The following is a 26,603-nucleotide window of genomic DNA, read 5'->3' on the forward strand; positions in this document are numbered from 1 at the left end:
TGTAACTTTAAGTAATATACTTTATTATATTATTCCATCAATGACAGACAGTTTCTCGTGACTTCTACTATGTAAGGTAAAGACATGAGTACCAACAAGCAAAATTTGAATCACTGAAATTTAGCTTTGCTACTGATATCAGGCGACGAATGATGTGGCTGAGGACAGAATGAAAAAGAATAGTTAAAAATATGTTTTGGGGGCTAGCCCAGTGGTGTAGTGGTTAAGTTCGCATGCTCCACTTCAGCAGCCCAGGGTCTGCAGGTTCAGATCCTGGGCGCAGACCTGCACACCACTCATCAAGCCATGCTGTGGCAGCATTCCACATATAAAGTAGAGGAAGACTGGCATGGATGTTAGCTCAGGGCCAATCTTCCTCACCAAAAAAAAAAAAAGAAGAAGAAGAAATAAAAAAATGTACTGGCATTGTACAGACTTCAATAAATCATGCTGTTCCCTGGTCCCAACTGGTAGTGCATCACTGGCTATTCTTACTCAATTCTCTCATTACTTAAGAATTTTGGAGGTGAAGCCCAACTGTGAGGTAAAAATTCATAAACAGTAACACTGAGTTCACCTGAATATGTGTACAATAACTCCAAACTCACACCCTCCACCCACCCTCTCACCCTCCCACCTCAGAATATCTGGCTAAGGGGAGGCAGCAGGTGATGCTGAAGCTTTCTTATCAGAACAGGGGCCAGCTAGGTCAGCCCAAAGCTTCAGGAAGCTTGCTATAGTTGTGGAGTAAGGAGATACTAGACAAAGACAAATCTGATTTGAGGAGGCCAGTTGAAGGCTACTCATATAACAGATCAGTTTTTGAAAACATGACAAATACTATACGGCCAGGTATTGATCTCTAACATATAAAATTGAGTTTCATTAGGAAATTATTGATGTTTCAAGATGACTAATACTGCAGACACTCTCCTAGGCCAACATCTGCATCATACCTAAAAATACAAGCAGCAAATATGGTATAGAGGAAAAAAAATTTTAATCCAATATGTGAATATATTTAAAATAACCTATGAAGTTTTAAAAGTTTATAGAGGATATTTAGGTTTCAGAAAGTAAGATGACATCTGATTACATGTTGGATCCTGTCTAAAATTTCAAACAGTAGACAGCAACTAAAAACAAAAATTGAAACACATATGGAATGTGTAGTTTATATATGTCACAAAGCAGAAGATAAAACTTCAGTAATGCTTTAATTACAATCCAGTACCTAGAGTCCATCCCATACTTCAGGCCTGTGGGAGAAAAATAAACAAAACGGCTTCCCTCAGGGTAATACACCAGTAGAAATATCTGAGAAAGCAGAAACCTGAATCAGCGACAAACAGTACAATCTTGAATGACTACCTTATTCTCCCATTCACTCAATAAACATTTCAGAAGCACCCAGCATGTTCCAGCCACTATTGACAAGTCCCATAAACTCTTCACCTATAACCTGGAGCACCTGCAGCCCTACCCACTCTAAGGTGCCTTTGGCTCTAAAATTAAATTCCACCTCATACATATGACCTCCTGAAACGTTGGTTCCCCTTTGACCCAAAGGTGCCTGACTCTCAAAGTCAAAGACGAAAACTTTTCAGAAACAGCTGCCTGTATGTAAAGCCAAACACGTTCGGCTCATTTCCCACAGTGGATGTAAGAAAAACGGAGAGGCAGGTGGGAGACTTCTTTCTCCACACCTACCTTCACAGTCAGCCCCCTTGCCCATCTCTGCCAGGACCCCTCCATCCAGCAACACAGGGTGTGCCAGCCACTGCCCTCTGTATGATTTACAGTCTCTCCACTGTCACCTGAAGCAACAGGGGACAGAGTGAACTTGAAAGGCCAATGAAACCTCACCCAGGTTCTCTTTGCTTATTAGCCAGCTCAACACTCCCTTTGCTAACAGGGAGCTGGCAGTTAAAACTGTGGACTCTCCCAGGCTACCTGTTTTCCCCTTAGTCCTTGGGTCCAAAGCTCAATTATTGCTCTTTTACTGATTTCCACATGCGCTAACTACTCATGCACACCACACCTGCAATTCCCTCAGTCAATGACGACAGACCCTATGGACACACATCTCACCCAGGGTTTGGGGCCAAGGGCCTAAGGACTTTTCATCCTCCCCCATCTCTTCCACTCCCTAAAAAGAACCTAAATCCGCAGCTTTGATACCAAAGAAAGTATCACCCAAACAAAAAATTTCTGTTTGTTTAACACCCAGAACTTAAAGCTATCAGAATGCTTTATAAGTCATTCACTGATAGATAAGCAAACCAAAGAAGTGAATCAGAGAAAGCAGAAATGTGAACAATGAAGACTATAAAGGACTTGACATAGCTATGGAAGTGAGTCTTTCGCAGTCACCACAATTCATTCTTTTTCCTGCAATTACCTCAATCCTCAGACAAAAATGAGCCTAGCTGCTCAGGATGATCCACAAAGGACATAAACCCTCTCAAAGATCAACAAGTAAAAACTATGTTTCCAATTTGGAGATAAAGAACATGTTTCACTCTTCCAGTGGCTAAAAAAAAGTCAGAATTCACAATCTGGCTGAACTTCCCTCATAATAAATTTGCCCACAAAAACACAAGAACCACAGGAAATACCTCATAGGAAAGAGAAACGAGCTGGCTTTTTGAAAATAGAGAAGAAATTCAAGGAGCAACAGAAGCCAAACTGATATTCAGCCAAGGTACCATTCCTGTTTAAAGATTCAAAACATCCTTAATAACCATAAGTCATTAGCTCTTGGCATCTCAGCATGACCATTTTCTCCATGGAAATGCTTGGACATCAGGAGAACTGGGGCTCCACAGCCCATGGGGAAACACCATGGGGGACACGCAAGGTGTAGCAGATACCCAGCAAAGGAAGGAGTATGCACTGTCCAGTGTGAGCATCCTCTTCTCTCCAGGGACGCCCGCCCCTGGCCCATCACTCATTACCAGGGCATGAAGAAGGATAGAAGAATCTCATGCTAAATACATACCAGTATACAGCTTACTGCCCATCTCCCCAGAGTCCTTGAAGGAGTAATAACCAACATACAAAATATTCTACTATCCCAAAATATTTCCAAGTATCAATTTCTCCATTCACCTTCTCACCACAATCTCCAAGGAAGAAAGACTACAGGTTTTATTGTAACATTTTTACCCAAGAGGCCTTTGCCTTTCACTCTGAAGGTTGTTAAAGAGAGTGAAACTATGTTATCAGTTATTGGTAACCACCAATAATATATTCTTTTTAAGAGACTTCAAAAATTCAGTGACTACCATGTACCAAAGCTTAAGCCAGATATTTTATACACATCATGTTTCATCCTCCCACGTTAGGGTATAAAATCAGTGACAGATAAAAGTTGCTCCAGATCATTGCAGATTCTTGCCGGAAACAAATGCCCCGATAGTGAAGTTCCAGGAAAACAGCAGTGCTTAACACAAACAAATGAATTACTACTGGCAGATTTTTCAGGTCTCAGTTAGGACTACAGGGTGGGGTGAAGTCTTTCCCATTACCTCTTCAATCAAACCACTTCCAATACCTGTTTTTCAGTTGTCACCAGGAGCAGAGTTCCTAAATAGCCCTGAAAATACACCTCAGGGCAGTGACCTCTACAGTGTCCCCCCAAATAGACTACTATTGACATCATCCCTACACTCTCTCCCCACTCATTGCATTCACTTTCCTACTGTCCTTTTCTATTGAAATCAGGAAAGAATTATGTCAATAATAACTTAAACTGCATAGATTTCAAGGACTTTGTTAAATGAGAAAAGTAAAAATTCACAAGCCTATAAGATTTGCACAAAGAGAACTAAGAAGATAATTTTGTCACTCATATGTTATTCAAAACTGCAGCAATGGGTACTATAATTTCCCATACAAATCACATATGTCAAAAAGAGAGGGAACAAAAAAGCCAACAACTCTGATACATATTTCCAAAATAGCACATTATGCTTTTAAGAAAAAACTTAGGGGGCTGGCCCTGTGGCCGAGTGGTTAAGTTCGCGCGCTCCGCTGCAGGCGGCCCAGTGTTTCGTTGGTTCGAATCCTGGGCGCGGACATGGCACTGCTCATCAGACCACGCTGAGGCAGCGTCCCACATGCCACAACTAGAAGAACCCACAACGAAGAATACACAACTATGTACCGGGGGGCGTTGGGGAGAAAAAGGAAAAAAAAAAAAAGAAAAAACTTAGAACATAATTATTTAAATTCAATGTAATCAAATTTAATGTAATTGTATTAAATTATTTAAATTGTTTTCAAAAATACTCTTTCTATAAGCCACTTCAATCAAGAAAGTCACCTGGTTTTATGTAAAGCCAACAGTAAGACTTTCTGAGAAAAGCAGAAACCTTTGTAACTCAGATACTTGGACAAAGGAACAAAGAAATAAAAACAAGGTCCCAGGTTTCGGTAAGTGCTAGAGAATTCTGCTTCCTGCCACGGCCGGGAGTCAGGATCAGTTACTGTAACGAAGAAACCTCAGACTGTTACCTGTTCCCCAGTGATAGATACCACAGCACGTGGCCTGGGCCCATCAGATAGCACAAACTCAGAGGGTTATTACCAACGGGAGTGAAGCACCCCATACCCTCCCCTTCCACTCACCCACACCCCTCGTCCCAAGAAAACACGAGGTAGTTTTGGGACCAAGGTCAATTCTGCACTGAAAAAACACACAATAGGGCCAAGATGGTTTAAATACCACATCTCAAAGATTATCTGCTCTAACACATTAAGCAAGAAAGGAGGAATCATGGAGAAGCCTAAGTCAAAATCTGGGGTGAATTTTCATATAGATCATTTTTCACCTTTTTCCTTTTCCACTGTAAAAGATGTTGGAATGCTATGCCACATGTCAAAGGATGTGACTCTTCTGGAGGTTTTGCTCTGAAATCTAGTTCATGGGGATTATCCATATCTATTTATAAACCCCTATGGCGGCAAAATTACAAATATAAGTGCTCTCACCTAGAAAAAAGAAGCCACGGATCTAGAGTAATTATAACATCGAAATGTTGCTCTCCATTCTCTGAGGCCCTTAAGGTGGGTTAACTTCTGGCCTAGCTGAAAATTTGAGAGAAGGTGAGCCCACAGGGTTCACTATTACCTAGAGCTCTAGACCAAGACAGTTTAACCCAGACTCTGAGTACACCCTAAATACAGACACAGACACTGAGCTCACAAGAGCAGAAATAATAGCAATCATGAGGAAGCAGGTTTTACAAAATAACTGGGGAAACCACACAAAACAGTTAAGTTCCTAACTGTGACAAACCTAAAAACTGGGCTTTTTTTGTTTATTGGTTTGTTGAACAGGGTTTGAGGGCAAGTAAGAGAGAAGGCACAGGCTTCTGGAATAACATCAAATTTCTCTCATTGCCATTGTTTTGCTCCAGGCATAAAGCAGCATGGTTTGATAAAACCTGCTCCTCTTTTTTACCTTTGCTACTTATGTTCTTTCTCCTCCACTGGAGATTTTTAACTACACCGGTATCACTCATAGAACAAGTGCAATCACAGACACCACCATCTTGAAGTTAAGGCATGAGCCTGAAGAAGGGAGGAGGAAAAGATCAAACCACCTTTCATCTGAGCTTGCCTTTACTATGAGCCACTTTTAAAATCAACATCCCACAGAGACAATATCCCTCAGCAGTACCTCAGAATTACATGATGCCTTCTCCATTTATCTTCCCAACTCAGTAGAGAGATTTTCATCCATCCATTTTACAGATCAAGAAACTAAATCACAGTCACGATCTGCTATTAGTATCTACTAATGAAGTAGGGAGAGAAAGGTTCTCATCCATTTTTTCACACAGAAAGCTTCTGCCTTGAAAATTTCTTTAATAAAACATATGAATGAATGAATGAATGAATGGACCACTACCCCACTACTTCAGGTTCAGCAGCCTAACTGATTCTGTTTACCTTACAAAGAGGATGTGTCAAGAGTTAGAGGTGGACCAATTCCACACCTAGGAATATACCCAAAGGAATTGAAAGCCAGGACTCGAATAGATATTTGTACACCAATAGTCATTGCAGCACTATTCATAATAGCATAACGGTGGAGCAACCCAAGTGTCCGCTGACAGACAAATGGTTAAAAAAAATGTGGTATATACTTACAATGGAATATTATTCAGCCATAAAAAAGAATAAAATTCTGATACATGCTACAACATAGATGAACTTTGAGGACATGATGCTGAATGAAACAAGACTGTCACAAAAGACAAATACTGTATGATTCCACTCCTATGAGGTAACTACAAGAGTCAAATTCATACAGACAGAAAGTAGAACAGTGGTTGCCAGGGAGATATTGTTTAATGGGTACAGAGGTTCAGTTTTACAAGATGAAAGAGCTCTACGGATGGTTGGTGGTGATGGCAGCACAACAATGTGAATGTTGTGCTTAATGCCCCTTAATGCTACTGAGATGTACACTTAAAAATGGTTAAAATAGGGGGCTGGCCCGGTGGCACAGCAGTTAAGTCCATACAATCCGTTTCGGCGGCCTGGGGTTCGCCAGTTCGGATCCCAGCTGCGGACATGGGACTGCTTGGCAAGCCATGCTGTGGTAGGCGTCCCACATATAAAGTAGAGGAAGATGGGCACAGATGCTAACTCAGGGCTAGTCTTCCTCAAAAAAAAAAAAAGGCTAAAATAGTAAATTTTATGTTTTGTATAATTGACCACAATTTTTTAAAATAAAAAATGGTTAAAATAGATTTTATGTTACATATATTTTACCACAATAAAAAAATTAATAATATATCAAAAACCATTGAATTGTACACTTTAAATGGGTAAATTGTATGGTATGTGAATTACATCTCAAGAAAGCTGTTTAAAAGAAAAAAACGGCCAGAGGAGGAAGGGACAGTGCTCTCTGGCTACCTGGCGGGCTATAACCCAGTCGCACAGCTAGCTGGCTGTACCATTTATCCACTTCTAGGTCCCTAATCTCCCTCTTCCTGACCCCCGGCCACACAGAGCAAGGGGGAAAAAGCACCACGATCCACTCCTCTCCCCACAGTCTCTTCACTTATTTCTACAGCCTGGCACACAGAAGAAATATGAGAAATGGCTTATTGAAAGAATAAGTGGGAGAAACTGAACTTAAGAAAAATCATATTTGCATTCAATGACTTATCAAGGTTCTTGCTAGCTCTGCACTGCGAATTTCAAAGACTACAACATTAAATAATGCTTGATATAAGATAAACACAAGACAAAGGTAAAAAAAAGGCCTAAAAGTACAGAAAGTCATGGAGGTTCAGAGTAGAGAAGAAGTCCTATCTGGTTCATCCTTTTACCATGTGCTTTTAGGAAGATGATCAATAATAACCTGCCCTAATGTAAACAATGGGGGTATCCGGAAAGAGTACAGCAGGACTTGTACTAGTTTCGTCTTTTTCGTATAAGTCTGAAATTCAATACAAATTCCAAAAAACAGAATAGGAAAAAAAGTATTTAATATGATCTCTGTGTGGAGGAGGGTTCCTTCCATTGAAGAACAATATTAAAGGAGCTTTCTAGATATTTTCAAAGACCAAATCTGTGTCCCCATGTAGAAGCAAGAAAAGGAGACTCCCTGTGAGGAATCCAAAAGGAAAGAGGGAAATTCTGTGGGACTAAGAGATAAGATGTTTGTTTGGGCTGGGGATGCTCTAGTGAGTGGAAAACGGTGACTGCAGGACAACATTGCACTTGGTACAAGAAAGCTAGCTGGGTTTCTGTGTATCGAGAAATCAACGAGAAGGATTAGAAGAAAAGGGCGGCTTGGCAAGCACTCGGTCAACTGTGCTCAGTCAAAAACACAGGGCAGAGCAGGAAAAGAGACACAAGGAATTTGGATTTGGGTTTTAATGAACAACTATATGCAATTATATGGCACATAAACTTTATAATTAATTACAATAATGACTCCTATACACAGTCTTTTCTCCAAGCTTCTAACAGGACTGCCTAGTAAGCCTGTACAGCCTCTCTCCACCTTAAATGAAGACAGATAGCAGACACAGGGAAGACAGTTCATAACAGATCCTAGAAGTCTGCAGTGACTAGACCCAGGATCTGAGGCCTATTGTAAATTCCTAGCCCAAGCCATCTGGGCTTTTTCCGAAATAAGCCAAGCTTTCCAAAAGCACCATCAGAACCAAATATCAGCTGTACCAGCATCACAGGGACATGGAATTTTAATAACAAAAGTGCCTTTGTAGCTGAATGAAACAGAACCTAGTCTGGTTACTGTATCCCACACCAAATGCTTTGAAGATGTCAAATTTAAATTCCAGAAGGTCTTCCAGTTCAGTGAACCCAGTGTCTCCCTGGAAATATTTTTCTTTTCAGATAAGAAGAGCACCAAATATACTTCGGGGTCATTTTTAGAATATATGTGTAAAAATTACTTCTGAAAATGCAATCTGAGATCTGTTTTGCCACACACACTAATAATAAGCAATTCAGCTTCCCTGGGCATCCAATTACTTTCTCTTTTGACATTGCTTTGGCACATTAAATGGTACTGATTAAGTTGTTTTTAAGCTTCTCTTTTAAAACAACAAAGCTTAACAGAAAACATCATCTGTTAAGTGAGATTTAAATACTAAATATTCAAAGTACTATAAAGATATATTAATATCTTTATAAATGATAACTAGTATTATTTTGTACATTATTAACTCTGGGGAGGAAAAAGAGATGTTACATCTATAATGATTCATCTAGGTGTGGCCCCAGCTTCATGGTGAGTAAAACCAGCTCCTAATCATCCAGAACAAAGAAACCAGCAATCCAAAAGTCATTTCTGAAGGGATTTATGTTTGGGGAAACTTCCCTCCCCAATTCTGTTTTTCTAAGTTAAAATAAATTTCATGGCGTGAAGACAACTGGGTGGCCACCCAGCAGCTCCCTCTCCCTATAACACACCTTTTCTGGGATGCCCCTGTTTCCCTGCCCCGCTCCATGGCAGCGGGGGTCACTCATGCCAGAACAGGCTGAAAGGCCACCCAGGCTGGGTCTTGTCTGGGGCCGAGCAGCAGTCCCTTGCTCTGACGAAAGGTAGTGGCCATTCAGAGCCATCTGTACAGCAATGGGGCTCCCCAAAGCCACATTCCTTCAATGACCCTACAGCTTCCACCACAGTAGTGGGTTCTAAGGGTGGACATCAGACTCAATCCAGATCCCCTCCCTGGGGATTAGATCTGGGCCCCAGAGAAGGACCAGTCTCTTGCCAGTAGCTGGACTCTCAGAGCCATTTCCCACCACATAGACTGGAAGCAAAGAGGATCTCCAGGTAGAGAAAAGGACCCAAAAACTTACGGAGAGCAGCAGAGATAAGGGAGAGAGTCTTGAAGGCTGGGAAAACCCTAGATACACCGAGCTGCATCCCTGCCCTTGGGCTCTGGGAGACACCCTGCGTCCTTATAAGACATTCCCCCTTTTTACTTAAATTACTTGGACTGAGTTTCTGTCACTTGCAACCAAGAGTCCAAATTAATATACAGAATTCCTAGCATGCATACCAAAGAAGTAGTCTCAAAATATTAGGAGTTGACACATTGGGCCTGAAATCTTGCAGCACCAAATAGATAATCATGGAACAGAAAAAAAAAAAAGAAAAGATATACTTAAATTCCAATTTTTAAACAATTACCCTGCACTCAGGTAGGGGAGGTCCCAGCTGACCAGGCTTTCATTTCACCTCTGATTAGTCTACCAAGCCACTGACTCAGGGTCAATTTGGGGTTTAAGGGACTTCCACATCTTGCTGTTGCACAATTCCCTCCAAATAAAAGAACAGTATTTACTTGAACACCTAAATGTTTCCGTAACACTAATGTGCTAACTTTAATAAACAAAAAGTAACTGCAACTTACAAAGGTTAAAAGTACAAATTATAAATTTATAAGTAGAACAGCTTCAAAGCTCTTTGAAACAATAACTATCCCCTCCTTAAAGAAAAGTGGTTTCAAAAACACAGATAAGCATACCTGGAGTTCCACACTGGCTTACAACAGACTGAAAAACCAGCAGGCTCTCTTAGACAGTAAACTAATTGACAGGCATTTAACTGAGTTTGAAGATACTGTCGTTCACATTGATTTTTCTTATACTGATAATACACCATAATTCCGTTATGCTGAAAACTGATGAGACCTAGATTTACAATCCTAAGAGAACTGCATAACTTTTATTAGAAAATATTTCAAAAGGCAAAAGAATGTGCCAAAATTGGGGTGAGGGGGTGGCTATTACTTCCAAATATTTGTACAATAGCTCTCTCAAAACTGTACACGACCAACAAACCAAGAAAAATATGAAATGTCCCAACTTCGAAAACCCCCACCTCAGTGATTCAGATCCATAGCATAGCAGTATTTGACATCTTGACACACAATGCCAGAGGAGCAGAGCACTAGGCTCTGCTAGGCCAAATGAAGAACCAGATGGGACACCTGCTTGTGTCAGGGGTCCTGGGACTCTCTGCCCTAACAATGCCTCTCCCCTCCCCCACCCAGCTCTATGTGCCCCAGGCCTGAGCCACCTACCAAGGGTTCCCCCAGTACACCCTGGTCAAACACTCACCCAGCAAGCAACTATGCTCCCATGAGGCCACACCATGGAATGGGGCAGAGCTAAGGAAAGCATGTTAGATGGCGCTGTCCATCCACTTCAAGGGCTCCACCCCTTGGAGGACCCATGGGCTATGTGTGGCAGTCCTATACCAGTCCTGCTCTGGGGACATGTCTGCACCATCCATGGCCCTTAACCAAAGTCACCATTTTGTTGGTAAATCCAACACACACTTTGCCTTGCTTACCTTACCTGACCTCTCAGAAGCTTATGACACCAGGGGACACTTCCTTACTCTGAAACACTCTTCCCTTGCTTCCTCAACACCCCACCGTCCTGGAGGCCTCTTTTTCTCTCTAGTCTTGGGGCCCAGACCCCGAAGGTCTCCTCTTCCATTAGTGGGCCTGTAAATGGTGATGGAGCCACTTCTCTCTTCCATACCCTCTCCATAGGAAATCACATCCACTCCTATGGTTTCAAGGCACATCCACAGTGGGCCTCAAATTTTAGGTAAATCCATCAGATCAGAGATTCTGACTCAATACGCCTGGAGTGAAGCCCAAGAATTTGCATTTGTAACAAGTCCACTGAGGTTCTGGATTCCTAAGCTCTGTATCAACTATCTACTTGACACCTCTGTGTGGTCTAGGGACATCTCAGTGGGTCCAGCTGTAGGCATGGTGAGGTCACCTTTCTTCCCTAACCTGCTCCCTTCTACACCCATGGCTTAAGCTGGGCATACAGGCATTGTCTCTGCTTCCTCCTCCCCTCCCACATCTAATCAATCACCAAACCCTGTTGAGTTTTGAATTTTGAACTGTCTACTTCCTATCATTCCCACTGCCATTTCCCTAGTTTAAACCACCCATCTCTCACATGTGTAACTCTAACAGCTTTTTTTTAATGGGATCTCTGCCTCCAGTCTTGCCCCTTCTGAACCGTTCTCCCACTGCAACCAGAATGATCTTCTAAAAACACAAATCCAACCATGTCACCACTCTGCTTAAAATTCTTCAGGGGCTCCCAACCAACCTCAGGATAAAGTTCACACCTTTTTTTTAATGTTTTATTGAAATGTAATTCACTTACCACAAAATTCACCCATTTGAAGTGTACAATTCAGTGACTTAGTATATCCACAGTTTGTGCAACCATCATAACAATCTAATTTTCCTGACTCCTAAAAGAAATCTCGTACCCATTAGCAGTCAACACCCATGTCCCCTCTTCCCAGTCCCTGGAAATCCCTAATCTACTTTCTGTCTCTGTGGATTTGTCTATTCTGGACATTTCAAAGAAATGGAATAAAATAATATGTGGACTTTATGTCTGGCTTCTTCTACTTAGCATGTTTTCAAGGTTCATCCATGTTATGGGATGTATCAGTACTCTTTTTTTATGGCTAAACAACATTCCACTGTATGGATATACCACATTTCATTTATCCGTTCACCAATTATGGACATTCAGGTTCTCTACTTTCTGACTGTTACCCATAATGCTACTATGAACATCCATTGTGATGGTTAATTTTATGTGTCAACTTGACTGGATATCGCAAGGCGCCCAGATATTTGGCTATATTATTTCTGTGCGTGTCTGTGAGGGTGTTTCTGGATGAAATGAGCATTTGACTCAGTGGACTCAGTAGCAGTTTGCCCTCCCCAACATGGCTGGGGGGAAGGGCCCGGGGGGCGGTGCATCATCCAATACTTAAAGGCCTGAATAGGATACACAGAGGAAGAAGAATTGGCACTCCCAGCCTGATTACTCTAGCTGGGACATCAATCTTCCTCTGTCCTCAGTGCTCCTGGTTCTCAGGCCTTCAGTTCCAGAGCAGAATCTACACCATTGGCTCCCCTGGTTCTCAGCCCTTCAAACTTGGATTGAATCATACCACTGGCTTTCCTGGGTCTCCAGCTTGTAGATGGCAGACTGTGGAACTTCTCAGCCTCCATAATTGCATGAGCCAATTCCTTATAATAAACCTCTTCCTATATATACATACCCTATTGGTTCTATTTCTCTAAAGAATCCTAATATATCCATGTACAAGTTTTTGTGTGGACATACATTCTCAGTTCCCTTAAATACATACCTCTGAGTGGAATGGCTGGGTCATAGAATAACCCTATATTCAGGTTTTTGAGGAACTGACAAACTGTTTTCCAAAGTGGCTGCACAACATTTTATATTCCCACCAGCAATATATGAAGGCTCAAATCTCTTCACAGCCTCACTAACATGACAACAACAGACAAGGGTTATTGCCTTTCTTTATGTTTTAGCCATCCTGGTGGGTATGAAGTGGTATCTCATCGTGTTTTTGAATTACATTTCCCTGATGACTAACGTTGAGCAGATCCATTTGTATATTTTCCTTAAAGAAACGTTTAGATTCTTTGCTCATTTTTTAACTGAGTTGTCTTTTTATTAATGAGTTGTAAGAGTTCTTTATATATTCTGGATGCAAGTCTCTTATCAGATATATGATTGCAAATCTTTTCTCTCATTCTGTGGGTTATCTTCACGCTTTCTTTATAGTGTCCTTTGAAACACAAGTCTTCATTTTGATAACATCCAACTCATCCATTTTTTCTTGTGTTGCTTGTGCTTTTGGTGTCACATCTAAGAAACCATTGCCTAACCCAAAGTCATAAAGATTTATATCTATACTCTTTTTCAAAGAGTTTTATAGCTTTAGGTCTTACATTTAGGTCTATGATCATCAATTTTGAGTTAGTTTTTACATATGGAGTGACAGAAGGATCCAACTTTAGTCTTTTGCATATGGATTCCCGGTTGTCCCAGCACTATTTATTGAAAAGACTATTCTATCTCCACTGAATGGTCTTGGCATTCTTGTCGAAAATGGACTTATTTCTGGACTCTGAATTCTAGTCCATTGATACATATGTCTATCTTAATGCCAATATCACACTATTTTGATTACTGTAGCTCTGTAGTAAGTTTTGAAATCAGGAAATATAAATCCTCCAACTTTGTTCTTTTTTGAAGATTGTTTTCACCGTTCTGGATTCCTTGCATTTCCATATTAATTTTAGGATCAGCTCATCAATATGTGGAAAAAGGCAGCTAAGATTTTGATAGAAATTGTATTAAATCTGTAGGTAGATTTGAGGAGCACTGCCATTTCAGGAATATTAAGTTTTCCAATCCATGAACATTGGATGTCTTTCCATTTATTTAGTATTCTTTAATTTCTTTTAATAATGTTTTGGTAGACAAATCTTGTACTTCGTTTGTTAAATTTAGTCCTAAGTATTTTATTCTTTTTGATGCTTTTGTAAATAGAATTGTTTTCTTAATTTCATTTTCGGTTTGCTCATTATTAGTGTAGAGAAATACAAGTGATTTTTTTAATTACTATTTTGTGTTTTATTTATTTATTTATTTTTGCTAAGGAAGATTCATCCTGAGCTACCATCTGTTGCCAATCTTCCTCTTTTTGCTTGAGGAAGATTCAGTCTGAGCTAACATCTGTGCTAACCTTCCTGTATTTGTATGTGGATCGCCACCACAGTATGGCTGCTGACAAATGGTGTAGATCCATGCCCGGGAACTGAAACCAACCTGCTGATGCAGAGCACACCGACCTTAACCACTAGGCCTATAACTGATTTTTTATATTAATCTTATGTCCTGCATCTTCTTATGTCCTGCATCTTTGCTGAACTCCTAAGATCACACTTCTTAACATGCCCTAGAAGGTCCTTCATGTTGGGCCCCAGCATACCTCTTAAGAGCTATCTCTCATCACTTCCATCTGGGACTACAGGCTCTCATGATATTGACCAGCTTTTAGTTCCTGGATAATTCTAGGCTTTTGCTTTCCTCTAGGCCTTTGCACATGTTGTTCCCTATGGCTACAATAGAATATCTCCCTTTATCTGGCTCCTTTCTTCTTTTCCTTCAGGTCTCAGCCTATGTTACTCTCTCTGGTCTAGAACAGGTACCTCTCCCACGTTATCACAGGAAACCCCACATGTCTCTTTTTTGAAGCTCCTATCCCACCATGTTGGAACTCTATGATTACCTATTTATGTTCCTGATGAGACTGCAAGGTCTGTGAGGTCAAGCACTGTATTTGTCCAATTCACAGTTCTATCCCAGGTTCTGGCCCTGTGGCTGGTATGCAACAGTACTTGATGAGTATTTGTTAAACAAGTTACCAAAATCAACCGATTATCCAGTCCAAGCCTTTACACTTTCCATTTTACATGTCAATCCTTCATTACCTATAATGAAACGGCTAGTGGATTTGATGGTAAATGTTCTCATAGATAAAAAATCCCACGACAATTTAATCCCATGCCTTATAACTATTTCTCTCACTACCTTTATAAACTGGAATTGACTGAAAGTATGACCTGCTAACAGCTGCTCTATAAATGTTTACTGAGATAAACAGTGGAATGAAGCTTCCTCATTCCACAGAACACCTAAGTATTTGTCAATATGACAAGACGTGAAGGGAATGGGAAGGTCAAGAAGACAATGAAGGATGGCAGAAGCCATTATACATTTCCTACCCGCCCCCAAAAATTATTTTACTCTTCTGCATCTTCTATTTTCTTTATCTCCCTTACAGACAACGTTCTCAAAGATTCTCTCATACACACACAACACTCACTCACTCATTGATATAAATCTGTCTTTCTTCAGACTCTCCTTGCCTAGCACTCCTTCTCCCTGACAACATGGGAAATGCAGTGAGTTAACTGGCCTTTCAACTTGTCATTACACAGTTTTCCAGTTCCAAATAAACTTGGAATGGTCAGGTCTAGACCCGTGGCAGAGTGGGGACGCCAGCCTCAAAGGGTATAAAGTCACAACTAAAGGTGTGGCATGCAGGAAGACAGCCTCCCTAGAGGTCCCAGGGAGCTCTTCCCTGACCCTGTCCCCACCCCCACTGCTCCCAGAAGACCCCGGTTTTCCCTTCTTCACCACACTGCTCTAATTTTCCATTTCCATGTCTTTCTAGCCCATTCCTGTACTGTTCAGTTGCCTGTATGTGTTTTCTAATTTTCCTACAATAAATATGCATTGTTCTTATAATAAGAAAGGAAAAAGTTAGTTCTTTTTTTAAAAGTACCAAGAAACGGACCTGTAAGAGGATATGACAAGCCATCTTCTTATAAATTTAATTCAGCAAGAATTTGCCATTTTTAAGCGATTTTTAAACTTAAAAATAAATAAAACTTGGATAGAGTTTGCATTTAGTTTTACAGTTCGTTGCCCCTTCCCAGGCAAACTTCAAATGACCTCATGGGAAACAAAAAACTGTTTCTTTTCCTAATTTGTAATGTGCTATACATCTCTGTGTCTGACAAGTTTTTCAATCACAAAGCATACACTTATAACCTTCTTATTAAGCACTATAAATAAAAGGAAAACCATTTGACTTGGCCTGCAGAGTGACTGATTTCCTTCCCATCTCCTCATATTCCTTAGAGACACGGAAAGAATGAGGCGCATGTGTCCGCGTTGACTCCCCAAGCCTTCTCCAACAGGATATCTCCATCCGCTGCTTGCTTTTTGTCACTGCTCGTAACAGGAAAACTCGCTTTCCTGCTTTCTCAATACCAAATGGGTTAGTCCTGCGAGGGAAAACATCCCCTCAGAATCCACCCCAAGGCTACACAGAAGGCAAGAGAAACAAAAGCTGGTCCATTATTTCCCCAAATATTCCACTGGCAGGCAGCCAAGGACTGTGCCAGTTCAGTGGTTTAATATCCTGTGGCTTTGGTGGAAAAGATAGAAAGAATTATGAAGCTGCCAGCCCAGGATCCCAAAATCTGCTCCACTGGTGTTAATATTTGCCAGGCATCCATCATGACACCACCTTTCACAAAAAGAAAACCCAGCCACTGTCAGACAAGTTACAGAACTAGGAAAAGGCCTAGGGAAAGGTATATGGCTTGGAATACAAGGGATCCAGGAATACTATCAATAGAAGGAATCATTCTTCATGTTAGAAGAGTTTTAGAGAAATGTTCAGGAAACAAAAGAGAAGAATCAACATTAAGGTTTGCGCAAAATGTCCAGGCAGAGTCAAAGTAGGAAAGAACAAGGTCAAACAAAGGATGAAGAGCAAGCTTAGGGCACACACAGATGTGATACCCTATTCACATCTAGTGAGCCAAAAATGGCAGTACTGGTGACAGTTCAAGAGCCCCTGCTCGGACTGCGGGGAACCCCTCCCCACCTACAAGGCCCCACCAGCAAGGCAATATACTCATTCCTACCAAACGCTGGGCCTGGGCCTCACTGCTGTGTGGGTGCCACATGTCTAAACACCGTCCCCCACCCTGCAACTCCCTCAAGTCACAAGACTCCATCTCACTACGGCTGCCCTTTCCTCAGGTGCTAAGATAAGATACGCACCCACCGGCTCCCAGTCTGCGCGCTCCTCATTCCTGCTGCCCAAACCAACCACTTTGAATAAAACATCCCCAATTATCATCTCCACAAACCTACAACAGCGCTTCCCAAACTACCTGTGGTGAAAGTCCTCTTCCTCCCCTAGTCCACTGGAGACCAATACTTTTATAAAATACAAAATAATACTATAATAATAACTAATAAATAAAATTAAAAACAAAGACATACAAAACATAAGTCCCAAATTTTTATTAGATTCAACAGACTTACAGCTGCCCTGTCAAACTGTTAAAGGTTTCTAAACACTTACTCTCAATTTCTACATGTCTCTCATCACAGGTCAGTTATAAACAGACCATGGACAAACCCTGACTGTGGATTTCACGTTGAGTAGCACTACCTTACAGTAAATGGAGCTTCAGCATTTTCAAGTCTCCACTTCCTACTGTGCTTCTCTATTCTGAAGCCTTTCACTAAGACCTACAGATCTTCTTCTATTGGGGTAAATTCTCATTTATCCTCCTCCCTTTTCTCTCATCATCTCCCTTTAACAACTAGCTTTCTCCTGACTCTCACAAATGTCAATGGGCAAGGCTGGAAATAAAGACATGTGGATGAGTCGGTGAAATAGAAGTAGCAGCTAAACTCTCTGGAAGGTGGAAGAGGGAAAACATCAGGTACTTATTCTTCCAGAGAATGGCTACAGTAGGAAGCTGAATAGGAAAACAGTAAAAGACGGAGGAAGACATAAAAAAATAGTTATCATTATTAGTTGTCATTATTAGTTATTATTACCATATTTATTAATAACAGATAATAATGATAGTATTTGATATCAAAAGAAGATAGAGTTTCAGAGAGGAAAGACCTATAGTCATATGAAGCAAAGAAATCCAAGAGGAGGAAAACTGAGAACACGTTTCCATCTATAATTTATCAATCCATGCAGTGACTTAGCTTGTATTTGGAAATGTTAAAGAAGTTCACATCTAGTGCTTGCTTCGGCAGCGCATATACTGAAATCGGGACAACACAGAGATTAGCATGGCCCCTGCACAAGGATGACACATAAATTCGTGAAGCATTCCATATTTTTATGTAATCTACACAGAAATCAAAATACATTGATGTACACCTGAAATTTAAATAATGTTATAAACCAATGTTACTGCAATAAAATAAATAAATAAATAGAAGTTCACACCCAAAAATGAACTGGGTTCCCTGTTCTAGAAAACGGTCACATTTACTCTTATCTAAAACAAGTAAAACCATAGAAATGTGTACAAAAAACATCACAAAATAAATTACTTAATTATTTATCTTGTCTCTAAATAACTGTTTATGAACCTATCATTTTTAAAGCTTCTTTAATTTTTCCCTTAAAACGAGAAAAAGGAAATATGAAGTCAGAATGCCAGCCTTGAAGACACAGTGGTGGAGAAGGCAACTGGTTGGGGCCTCATGATTAAGCTCACACTGATTATGACTATTTTAAAGATGACTAGATAGATGGTTTTTAAAGCTGTCTGCTCTACCATAAACATTCTCTAAAAAATGAAGGCCCCTAAGAGCTCACTTCTAATCCCTTTCTCTGGTGGTGGTTTATAACGGGAGATGAGATTCTCATCTGTCTGCGACGGTTTATCTGAAAGCAGGAAACCAGATAAATTTACAGTCCCCTCAAGGCCTGAGTAACCAGGGTGGGAGTTCTCAGATTTCTGCATCACCACCTTCCGAGACTTGCACAGCTGAAACCTAAGGCTATATTTAATATCGCCAGCTTCTCAATCTTATATGGCCAGGAAACATCAAGCTCACCCTGGTGTGGGAGGAGGGAGGATTATAGGTAAATATTTATTGAATAAATAAATATCCTAATCTAATCAGGTTCAAATACCCACCAACTTTATCCCAAAATACTTCTTACACACAACCTCTTTACTTCATGCCCTCTTCATTACCTCTTGCCTAAATTACGGCAAAAGTCTCCTAAGTACAAAAAAACAAAGAAACACAGCATAAAAAAACTGCATAATTCAATGGGTAGACCAAAACACACAGGACAAGAAACAAAGGAAACGCAGGAAAACTGGAAAACGAGTGATATGATGACAACATTAAGCCCTCATACATCAATAATCACCCTTAACGTAAACAGATTGAACTCTCCAATAAAAAGACACAGAGTGGCAAGATGGATTAAAGAACAAGATCCAACAATTTGTTGTCTCCAGGAAACACATCTCAGCTCCAATGACAAACACAGGCTCAGAGTGAAGGGGTGGAAGATGATACTCCAAGCTAACGGCAAACAAAAGAAAGCAGGTGTCGCAATACTTATATCAGACAAAGTAGACTTCAAGATAAGGCAGGTAAAGAGAGACAAAGAGGGTCAATATATAATGATCAAAGGGACACTCTATCAAGAAATAATGCTTATAATTATCTATGCACCCAACACAGGAGCACCAAAGTTCATAAAGTAACTATTAACAAACCTAAAAGAAGACATTAAAAATAACACAATAATAGTAGGGGACCTCAACACCCCACTCACATCATTGGACAGATCATCCAGACAGAAAACCAACAAGAAAACAGTGGAATTAAACGAAAAGCTAAAACAGTTGGACTTAATAGACATATATAGAACACTCCATCCAAAAACAGCAGAATACACATTCTTCTCAAGTGCACACGGAACATTCTCAAGGATAGATCATATGTTGGGAAACAAGGCAAGCCTCTATAAGTTTTAAAATATTGAAATAACAAGCATCTTCTCTGATCATAATGCTATAAAGCTAGAAATTAATTACAAGAAAAAAGCTGAGAAAGGGACAAAGATGTGGAGACTAAACAACACGCTATTGAACATGCAATGGATCACTGAAGAAATTAAACAAGAAATCAAAAAATATCTGGAGACAAATGAAAATGATAACATGCCATACCAACTCATATGAGATACAGCAAAAGCTGTATTAAGAGGGAAATTCATCACAATACAGGCAACACCTTAACAAACAAGAAAAATCCTAAATAAGCAATCTCAAATTACACCTAACTGCATTAGAAAAAGAAGAACAAACAAAGCCCAAAGTCAGCAGAAGGAGAGAAATAATAAAAATCAGAGCAGAAATAAATGCTATTGAAACAAAAAAGGCAGTAGAAAGGATCAATGAAACAAAAAGCTGGTTCTCTGAGAAGACAAATAAAATTGACAAACCCCTAGCCGGACTCACAAAGAAAAAAAGAGAGAAAGCTCAAATAAACAAAATCAGAAATGAAAGAGGAGAAATAACAACAGACTCCACAGAAATACAATGGATTATAAGAGAATACTACGAAAAACTACATGCCAACAAAATGGATAATCTAGAGGAAACGGATAATTTCTTAGACTTTTACAACCTCCCAAAGCTGAGTCAAGAAGAAACAGACAATCTAAACAGACCAATCACAAGGAAAGAAATTGAAACAGCAATCAAAAACATCCCAAAGAATAAAACCCCAGGACCCGACAGCTTTCCTGGGGAATTCTACCAAACTTTCAGAGAGGATTTAATACCTATCCTTCTCAAGCTATTCCAAAAAATTAGGGAGGATGGAATACTTCCTAACACATTCTACGAGGTCAACATTACTCTGATACCAAAGCCTGACAAGGACAGCACAAAAAAGGAGAACTATAGGCCAATATCACTGATGAACATAGAGGCAAAAATTCTCAACAAAATTTTGGCAACCCGAATTCAGCAATACGTCAAAAGGATCATACATCAAGATCAAGTGGATTCATACCAGGGACACAGGGATGGTTCAATATCCACAAATCAATCAACATGATACACCACATCAACAAATTCACGGGAAAAAAACACATGATCATCTCAATAGATGCAGAGATAGCATTTCATAAGATCCAACAGCCATTTATGACAAAAACTCTGAACAAAATGGGGATAGAAGGAAATTACCTCAACATAATAAAGGCCATATATGACAAACCCACAGCCAACATCATACTCAATGGGGAAAAACTGGGCACCATCCCTCTGAGAACAGGAATGAGACAAGGATGCCCACTATCACCACTCTTGGAGGTTTTGGCCAGAGCAATTAGGCAAGAGAAAGGAATAAAAGGAATCCAAATAGGGAGTGAAGAAGTGAAACTCTCACTGTTTGCAGACAACATGATCTTATATATAGAAAATCCAAAAAAATCCATTGGAAAACTAATAGAAATAATTAACAACTACAGTAAAGTTGCAGGCTACAGAGTCAACTTACAAAAATCAGTTGCTTTTCTATACTCCAATAATGAACTTAGAGAAAGAGAACTCAAAAATATAATTCCATTTGTACCTAGTACCTAGGAATAAATTTAACCAAGGAGGTGAAGGACTTATACAAAGAAAACTATAAGACATTACTGAGAGAAACAGATAATAACTTAAAGAGATGGAAAGAGATTCCTTGCTCATGGATTGGAAGGATAAACATAGTTAAAATGTCCACACTACCCAAAGCAATCTACAGATTCAATGCAATCCCTATCAGAATCCCAATGACATTCTTCAAAGAAATGAAACAAAGAATAAAATTCATATGGGGCAATCAAAGACCCTGAATTGCTAAGGCAATCCTGATAAAAAAGAACAAAGCTGGAGGTATCACAATCCCTGACTTCAAAATGTACTACAAAGCCATAGTGACCAAAACGGCATGGTACTGGTACAAAAACAAGCACACAGATCAATGGAACAGAACTGAAAGCCCAGAAATAAAACCACACATCTACAGTCAGCTAATCTTCGACAAACATGCCAAGAACATACAACGGAGAAAAGACAGTCTCTTCAATAAATGTTGGGAAAATTGGACAGCTACATGCAAAAGAATGAAGGTAGACCACTATCCCACACCATACAGAAAAATAAACTCAAAATGGATCAAAGACTTGAAGATACGTCCTAAAACTATAAAATTCCTGGAAGATAATATTGGTAGTACACTCTTTGACATCAAACTAAAAAGGATATTTTCAAATACCATGTCCTCTCAGACAAGGGAAACAAAAGAAAAAATAAACAAGTGGGAATTCATCAGACTAAAGAGCTTCTGCAACGCAAAAGAAACTAGGGTCAAAACAAACAGACAATCCACCAATTGGGAGAAAATAATTGCAAATCATATATCTGACAAGGGGTTAATGTCCATAATACATAAGGAATTCACACAAATGAACAATAAAAAAGCAAACAACCAGATCAAAAAGCAGGCAGAGGAGACGAACAGACATTTTTCCAAAGAAGATATACAGATGGCCAATAAACGCATGAAAACATGTTCAATATCACCAATCATCAGGAAAATGCAAATCAAAGCTACACTAAGATACCATCTTATGCCTGTTAAAATGACTATAATCACTAAGACTAAAAATAACAAATGTTGGAGAGGGTGTGGAGAGAAGGGAACCTTCACACACTGCTGGTGGGAATGCAAACTGGAAAACAGTATGGAGATTCCTCAAAAAACTAAAAATAGACCTACCATATGACCCAGCTATCCCACTACTGGGTATCTACCCAAACAATTTGAAATCAACAATCCAAAGTAACATATGCACCCCTATGTTCATTGCAGCACTATTCACAATAGCCAAGACCTGGAAACAACCTAGGCGCCCATCGACTGATAACTGGACAAAGATGTGGTATATATATACAATGGAATACTACTCAGCCAGAAAAAAAGACAAATTCATCCCATTTGCAAAAACATGGAAGGACCTAGAGGGAATTATGCTAAGCGAAATAAGCCAGTCTGAGAAAGACAAACACCAGATGATTTCAGTCATAAGTGGAATATAAACAAGCACTGGACAAAGAAAACAGTTCAGTGGTTACCAGGGGAAGGGGGGTGGGGGGAACACCGCGGGTGAAGGAGAGCACTTATGTGGTGACAGTCAAGAAATAATGTACAACTGAAATCTCACATTGAGTAAACTATTACGAACTCAATTAAAAAAAAAAAAGTCTCCTAAGTACTATCTAAACCCCTAGCTCTCTGCCCCAATCCACGACCCAGCCACCAGGCTCTAATGACACAGTCCCCATATTCCCACAGCAAAGCTCTGATCCAGGCGCCTTCCAGCTCAAAAACGCACATCAAAGAATAAAGTCAAAACTCTAAAACATGGCCCTTATCCACGTTCCCTCTCCCCTTCCTTGGGTGACCTGGATCTCTATACCCCTAACTCTCCCTATATTTCACCAGACTCAACTACTCACTGTTGCCCAGACACACCCCATGATTTCCATCCTCAGGGCCTTCACTCATGTGGTCCCTCTATCTAGAACAATTGCCATCTCTCAAGTCTACTTTCAGCTCAAAATGCCATCTCCTTCATTAAGCTTTTTCTGTTTTCCTCAACTAGAGGTACTCTCTCTCCTGGGGACATTTTAACATTTTTACTTACTCTCCAATGATGCAATTTTCTATTTAAATGTGTACAAAGCTTATTTTGTAATCTCCTCTCCCCTATTAGGTCTGTCAGCACGTAGGACAGGATCTGTCTTATTCATTCTGGTTCCCCAAAGCACCTAGCACAGAGCTTGGCACATAGTAGGGATTCAACAAATGTGTTCAATTAATTTGGTGCATGTGTGAAATTAAAAATCTCCCTATTCAGATAAATGTGGAAGCATCTGTAATATACTTGTGCATGCATATATATTTGTCAATCAAATACTTGCTCATTTCTTTTCCCAGGGGATTATTAACATAATCCACAATGTCCTTAATGATAAGCAGCAAATAAATAAATAAAAATAAACAAAAATCAAGCCTAAACCAAGTACATGCACCTTTACATAAGAACCAATTTCAGTACTTTATGAATAAAGATGTTTCTTTACAATTGAAAAGTGGTGCTTTTCTAGAAACAAAGACCAGTACCTTATCTAGCTACACTATCATTAGCCTAACTGCAATCAGCAGGATGTCACCTTGCTCCCAAAAGCCCCCATGCTTAGTATTCAGTATCCTTCACAATCACTAAAAACCCAGGCAACAGCACCTTGCAAATCTGTGTTCCTTGGAGATTAAAGTCCTTGATGATTTTGCATAAAAAACTCAATTTGCTTTTCATGCACAGTTCTCATAATTAATTCAAATTATTTTTAATCTGAAGCTCTGCAAAAATTGGTTTCATTTTCAGTTCTGAAGAAGCAGAGGTTTTACGGTTCTTGCACCCTCAACTATAGTATATAAAGAATTACAATAATATATACCAGCATATTATTTAACATAGGTTTAAAATGCTAATGATACTATATTATTTAACATAAGTTTCATATGTTACTTCTGAGGTTAATTAAGGACATAATCAAGATCCAAATCCCTGCATTTTAGAGGGTCTTTGCACCTAGGGGACATATTACAGATGCCAAGAGAAATAAATCTCTCAAATGCCCTGTTTTCCCTAGTTAGTTTCAAAGTAAATTACACGTGTATAGCTAAAAATCTTAATTTTAGGACTCTTCAGGATGTTACAGCTACATTAATATAAAAAGCATTTTCTCCCACCTCTCTAGCCCGGTCCTTTGAACCATGACCCACAATTCTCCCTGCACTCTTATCATTAATGTGAGTTTCCTCTGTGCCTACCCAGTATCTTCATGAAAGAACCATTCTATCACTACTCCTGCAATGAACACGCACATCAAACTTCATGTTTCCTGGGTCTCACGAAAGCAGAATAATAGATGTGGAGGTCCTGGTATGTTTCCACTCTCCAGAAAGCTGACTTTAGTCTCAGCATCTTCCTACAAACTCCATCTGCACTGGTCACAACCTTCCTTCTTCCTTCTAGGGTGCAAAACAGCTAAAAGTCAGAGGACTCCCCAAGAGGAACACCAACCCAAAAGTTCCCTGGGTCCCAACTGTGCTCCTTTTCCTCTAGTTAACATGCACCCCGAGGACAAGGTCTGTGTCTTAACCAAATGTTTATACTTTAGTGTTTGTTGAGTAAGTGAATGACCAATGACAACTAGGGATCTCCTGAAGATTGACACTCCAAAGCTTAAAAAAATTGTAGTAACACTGCATTTTTGTCTGCTAGTGTCATGTTAAGAACTCAAAAATGACTTAAAATCTGCTAAGATCCTGACCAGAAGATAAACAAGAGGACACTGAATCCTCAGGAGGCTCCAGGGCAAGACGCCTGGCCTGATAATGTGGAAGATCACAGGGCAGCTGGAGCACAAAAGACTGGGCTCCATCTGGCCTTGGCCCCTCCTCTCCCAAAGGTTACCACTGATGGAAATAAGCTCCAGGGCTGTACCAGGCCACGCTCCAAACCAAAGGATCTGGTCAGAAAGAAGCAGCTTAAATCCACTCTGGGCTGGTCAATGCCTCCTGCCTTGTACAGGTGGCACAATGCAGGCACCAGGCCAAGACCCGGAAGGAGTAGGTATCACAGGCAGAACCCAGTTCTCCCAACAGTTTAAATGGTCTTAAGTCCTTTAAAAAACTTGATACATTAATTAGTTTTTCACAAAATCACCTCCAAATAAGTCAGTAAAGCACACACATTTTTCAGTTTCAAAAAAATCATACAACAGCAGTTACTTCTGATCTTCTAGAAAAAAATAACTAATATTCTCTCAGAAGGTTTTCTTTTAGAATAAGGAAAATAAAGATGGCTAAATGAACATATTAAAAGTCTGGGAAGAAAAAAAGTTAACCTACGAGATTAAATATCCTGTAAATCTTAGCTAGTGTAATAGTTTATAAATGAATCTAATATACTATAAATATTATGGCACCTCTGCTATCACCATAGGAACTCTGCTTTCTACTTAAGAAAACAGCAGTATGTTAGAATGACAGATTAAATAAGTTCTCTAAACAATCTTAGAAATGCAACCCTTTCTGTAATACAATTTGAACCAAATTGCCATTCATAGCTGAATATTTATTTTAGCCACAGCAAAACAGCCTGAAAGGTAAAATAACCTAGATTAACAGAAATTATTCTACATTAAGAATTTTAGGTTAATATGCCCAGGAAGGTTTTTTCTCTAACCACATAATCATTTTAACCAAAGTATACATAAAACCATGAACTTCTCTGCCCCTTGAATAACATTATTTGACTACTAAATTAATTCTTCCTTCTACAATAAGATACTGAGATCTCTTTTTAGATTAATCTTGTAATTCTTGCTTTTTATTTCTTTCTCCCTTTCCTACCAATACCCCTTAAACAGAAACATAGAATTCCTTTCTTGGCTTGTGGAAAAATGAATCTACATCTACAAACTGGCCTAGGACATATGAAATATATAAGCAGGAAGGAGATCCATGGTGCAAATCGATGTCTCATATTCTGATATTGCCTGATTACAATGCTATAAAGGTACTTGATGAAATTCAAGTGCAAACAAAGTAAATTTAATTATTTCCTGCGGTCAGTGGAAAATACATTGGACCAGGAGTCAGTGAACTAGATTTTGTTCTGGTCTGCAAGACTAACTAGCTATATGACTAACTAGCTATAAGACAAATCA

The 26,603-nt window shown here is 39.7% G+C and overlaps 1 protein-coding gene and 1 non-coding gene across 7 annotated transcripts in view; one reads left to right on the plus strand and one right to left on the minus strand.

Moving 5' to 3' along the window:
• Positions 1-26,603, minus strand: part of DOCK9 (dedicator of cytokinesis 9) — a 273,386-nt gene that overhangs the window by 235,030 nt on the left and 11,753 nt on the right. The window lies entirely within an intron of this gene.
• LOC123289978 (U6 spliceosomal RNA) lies at positions 18,012-18,115 on the plus strand. Its single transcript, XR_006534261.1, has one exon. It is a non-coding gene; the product is annotated as a U6 spliceosomal RNA (small nuclear RNA).

The sequence above is a fragment of the Equus asinus genome, chromosome 11 (genome assembly GCF_041296235.1).
Source record: "Equus asinus isolate D_3611 breed Donkey chromosome 11, EquAss-T2T_v2, whole genome shotgun sequence".
Taxonomy (NCBI): domain Eukaryota; kingdom Metazoa; phylum Chordata; class Mammalia; order Perissodactyla; family Equidae; genus Equus; species Equus asinus.